Here is a 5246-nt window from a genome sequence, read left to right on the forward strand (position 1 = left end):
CTCAAACTCACAACCCCAAGATCAAGTGTCCCATGCTGTACTGACTGACCCAGCTAGGCGCCCCAGGATACTTTACATTTGTTTTAATATGACAAATATGATGCTTGGTTAAAATTATCATCTATTAAGTAACTCCACAGTATATAACTGTGAAGAGGACTAGGGAAAAAATGACCACGAGGGAGTCTGAAATATTAGGTAGACTGGGAAAACTATGATATCTAAAATCTGCAAATAAATAAAAACTTTTATTTCATCCGATTATGTCAATCTTCTTTCTCAATATAGCTAAATTCATAGTTGAAAACAAACACACACGTATATTTATATATATGCTAAATTTTGGTAGAAACTCCAAAAACTTGAATCAGATGTGTTTTTTACCACTACATTTAGGAAATAAATGGTTCTGATTGAATGAATCTTCTAGTTTATTGAGAATAAGAAAACTTTTTTGTTTTGATCTATGTAGTGGGAAACTTAGCTAACATATATTACTTTACTATCTTCCCTTAGTAGGAAGAATATGATGACTGTGATAAATGACCGTGGATCTTAGAATGCTGAAGATTACTTTCACTTTTTACTTTTACTTTTAAAAGTAAAACTGGCCATCATAGCCAGTAACACTTTTACTTTTCCCCTTTATTAATTCATTCATGTGACAAATACTTACTGGACATCTACTCTGTGCCAGCTCCTATGCCAGGCAAAGCTCTATCTGATGGTCATTATACCTGCTATAGAAAGGTATGAACAGCAGAGTTCTACGTGTAGAAATTCCAAGTTACTACCCTGGAAACTGTTCTTAAAAATTCTTATCAGCTTGTGGCGCCCAGGAGGCTCAGGTGGTTAAGTGTCCGACTCTTGATCTCAGCTCAGGTTCTGATTGGCTCAGGGTCGTAAGTTCATGCTGGGTGTGAAGCCTGCTTAAAAAAAAATTCCTACCAGTTTGTTTTTGGTAATATTGAGATTTTGCCTAAAAGCTTACAATCTCTTTTCTCTGCGTGCTCTTAAAATAAAATCTGCTTAATTGCACTTCCTGGTTAATCACATTTTTTACTGCAGTACAAGATATTTCTATAAAGCAATTACTACAATGCTATGGGAACCAGAAATTGTTTACTCGTGTATGACTGGCAGAAACGCATTGTGTAACCAGCAGTCTTTTTTCACTATCTATGTGAAGAAGCCATCTCCTGAGAGAAAGGATAGGCAGTGTGATACAGAAACTGTACCACCTCAGGAGTCAGACAAACCTGACAGTTTGACTCTGGGTTAAGTTCTTCACTTGAGTCTTGGTGCCCTTACTTGCAAAATAGAATAATACTGCCTAACTTAATGTTATTCTGAATATTTGAGAAGATAAGTCATTCGACAGATATTCACCAAGTGCTTTATCCTGAGAGCAATGGAGAATCGCTCTAAGGTCTTAAACAGAAGAAGCAACATAATTAAATGTGAACTTTGGAAACAGAACTCTGGCTGCAATACGGGGAATGAAAGAGGGTAAGGCAAGATCGGAGGGACGGAAACCAATCAGGGACCTTCATTATTCAGAAATGAGTGTAGCCTTCGTTGAAGTAGAGGCACTGAGGATGAAGAGAAGTCAATGGGTTTGAGCACTATTACGAAATTAAAGGTACAGCATAGGGAGTGTAGTCAAAGGTATTTTAATAGTGTCGTAAGGTGGCAGATTGTAGCTACACTTGTGAGCATACCATAACATACAGATTTGTCGGAATGCCTATGTTATATGCCTGAAACTAACATAACATCATGTGTCAACTGTACTCAAATAAAAAAATGAAGAAAGTAGTATCAAGAAGAGAGGGTGACATGTTGCATGTGGGTGGTAAGAGTTGTTTGTTTTGTTTGTTTGTTTGTTTTTGTTTTTTACTGCAGGAACATGTTAGTGGATATCTTGGATCTCTTGCTTGGATATCTGAGTGGATGGAGGTGCCGCTAACTAGAAGAGAAAACACTGGAAAAGCAGCAGGTTGAGAGAAAAGTGACAAATTCTGTTCTGGACAGGTAAGGTCTTCTGAGAGGTGCCTGTGGGATGCCCAAGTAGTGACATACACCATCAGGTTGGAAATACAGGTCTGGAGACAATTCAGAGGAACATGGCAAAAAATAGAAACTCAGTCTCAATCCATTACTCAACAGATCTCTTACATGGTTGAGGATATTTTTGCTTTCCCCGCTGGCCTGGAAACATCCACTGCTCATGGACCATGAGCTACTTATTATAATGCAGCGTAAGTAGTTCATCTTTGGAAGTTTTAGCAACCCCTTATGCGACCTGGAGGACCTGTCTAGATTCTGTCTCAGCCTCTCAGTTTTCCAAATGTCATTCAAAAAGAATCATTCTCTTGTTTCATTTTCAGTGGTCTATATATTAGTTTTCCACTGTGGTTTCTGAGAACTTCATACTTCTGAAACTGTTTTCAAGATGTGCTTAAAATATGTACCTACTCTCCCTCATGCTAGTTTTGCATATAGCTATTGAGTGTACCATGCTGCTGTCTCATAGGTATACACTGTACTTCATAATTGGGGAGGAACGTTCGAACCAGAGAAAACACGAGCATCCCTAAGAGAGAAGACCAGTGTGCATTCCCAGCCCAAGGTGGAGCCATGGGGCACCAAGCGGACAGTGTATGACCTGACACAGGAGAGGTAGGCAGGGGTAAGAACATGCTGGGAACATGCAAAGATCCAGAGCTGAGAACGTCACTTGTTCAGAGAACTGAAATTTCAGTAATTCGGAGAATAAAGAGGTGGAACTTCAGAAGTATTTGCTAGAAGAGTCTCACATCAGGAAGGGGCTCCAAAGCTACATGAGGAAGTGTGGACTCTATCCTGACAGCAATGGGAAATTACTGAAGTTTTACACAAGGGAGACTTGAAGTTTAGAAAGCTCACTTTGTGTGCTCCTTCTCCAAACAAACAAACTTTATGTAAAATGTCGGGGGTGGGGGGGAGTGCTCCTGGGCGGCTCAGTCAGTCAGTTGAGAGTCTGACTCTTGGTTTCACCTCAGGTCATGATCTCACATTCCTGGGTTTGAGCCTGGCAATAGGCTCTGTGCTGAGAGGAGCCTGCTTGGGGGTCTCTCTCTGCCCGACCCCACTCGCACACACAGTGCATACTCCCTCTCTCTCTCAAAATAAATAAACTTTGGGGGAAAAAATCTCACTTTGGTTCTCACATGGAGGATGGCTGGATGAGTGGTGGTAGCCAGGGGTCTGTTACAAAATGCCAGATGAGATAAAAAGGTAGCTTAATTTATGTCAGGGTACCAGGGAAAGAAAGAAGTGGACACTTTCGAGAAACACTGGATAGGAATAATTTTCAGTCTGGAATATCTGGATGTGGGTGGGGAGTCAAGGAAGGCATAAAGCATGACTGTCACCCAGGTTTCTGGTGTGGGCAACAAATGGAGGCATCTTTCTACTCTGTCCCTCTTTCTTCTAAGGAACTTTCCTGTGCCTACAGTTGCCCTTGCACTTTTTTCCTCTGCAGTGGTGACTATAAAAATACTTATGTTGCTAAGAGTCAGTTGATATTAAGTTGATATGGAAGAAAATGCATGTTGCTCCTGTTGCTGTTTGCTGCTACTGTCGTTGCTACTTGCTCCACTGATGGAATTTCTGACCCTAAGAAGTCAGAAGCTGAGACCTGGAAGAGAGTGGCTTCCCTGCTCCGTTCTCCAGGGTGTTTTAAGGAAAGAGCACCAAGGGTACCAAGCCTTATTCCTTAAGAATTTAAGTTCCCTACTCCTGATGCCAAAGTATAATATATAGAGTCACAGTTTCTTTTAAGTTATCATAAAGTATATTCCTTTAGTCACACAGCTGCAAAATTCTACAAATTGCATTACCACGTAGCAATACCTGTCCTCACCAATTCTAAGATCTGATTTATTGAAACTCAAACAATTTCTAATTCCTCATACACTGACCACAAGCATGAGTCACAACTTTGTTTAACAAGTGTTTTAAAAGCTATCATGGCTTAACATAGTACCTTGAAGAGCTTTTTTTTATACTAAAGCCTATCATCTGATATGCTCAGAACATATCAGAACTTTCTTTCAATGCAAAATATTTTTAAATTCAGTTACCCTGAAACTCTTGCTTTTAGTTTGTTAGTAATTCTCTTTCAGACAGGATGTACTTCATTTGAAGAAAAAAAAAGATAGTAAAGGAACTTCCAACAGTTTATTTCTCTGAAACCATTTTAAGAAGTAATAAAGATCCACTCCTTTTTTCCTGAGAACTAAGAATATTTTTTAGTAAATGCCATAAAGAAAATGTGCAAAATTTTATGAAAACACAGTATTTTAGGCTATATTTGCTAATAGATTGTGGTATTTGAACACTTTTAGTGAAGAAGAAAAATACTATAGCAGAATTTTAGGTGAGCCAAGAAACAGAAATAAGTTCATTAAATTGGCTATAGATTTTCCTCTCTTCCATTTTAAAAAAAGTTTATGTCTAGTGTTACGTATCTGACAGGTACTTAATCAATATATTTTCTTTTTGACTAAAGGTCCTGCATTTTTCAGTCTGAGAAGGCAGCATATTTTTGTTTAATGTTTGCATTGCAACTTGAAGTCACAGGTCTTGTGTTTGTTTATAAACACAATCAAGGCCCTCCTTTTGTCAATCAACACCATTGTCATGAGTCTTCCTTGCACAAAAGCATTTTAAAGAACATAAAATAAATGTTTTCAAGGAGACAACTTAGTTGGAATGCAGCTTTTTGTTGGCCTATTCACTTGTGGGAGAAAAACTAATGAGAACCTCATTTCAGGCCAATGGATTGTGTTATTTATTTATTTATTTATTTATTTATTTATTTATTTATTTATTTTAGGAAGGATGATGTCAGTGATGTTGAAACCAGAAAAAGAAAGGCTTTCTTCTGTGCATGTCCTGTCTCCAATTTTTTATTAAATAGTATTTGTGATGAAAATAGTACATGTTCCATGTTCTTATTTCACTGGTAGAGATGGTCAATACATAACAGGCTAGCTTGGCCATTATTGATGTTTTAGGTAATTTAAGCATTTTCTCAACATGACAGTACTTTGATTCTTTTTTGTTTTGTTTTGTTTTGTTCTGGGACTGTAATGCAAACAAACCTGAAGCACTTTATTTCCACTGACAGCAACTATTTTGCTTTTAGAATCTTTTTACTTTTTATCACTGCTGAGTCACATTGGAATAGAAAATCTGAC

General features: G+C 38.1%; 1 long non-coding RNA gene across 1 annotated transcript; it reads left to right on the forward strand.

Annotated features, from left to right (window-relative positions):
• Positions 1-1121: 1121 nt before the first annotated feature.
• On the forward strand, positions 1122-2842 carry LOC131504302 (uncharacterized). The gene is made up of 4 exons (XR_009257912.1): positions 1122-1509; positions 1906-2034; positions 2170-2261; positions 2537-2842. It is a non-coding gene; the product is annotated as an uncharacterized LOC131504302 (long non-coding RNA).
• Positions 2843-5246: the final 2404 nt, after the last annotated feature.

The sequence above is a fragment of the Neofelis nebulosa genome, chromosome 2 (genome assembly GCF_028018385.1).
Source record: "Neofelis nebulosa isolate mNeoNeb1 chromosome 2, mNeoNeb1.pri, whole genome shotgun sequence".
Classification (NCBI taxonomy): Eukaryota; Metazoa; Chordata; class Mammalia; order Carnivora; family Felidae; genus Neofelis; species Neofelis nebulosa.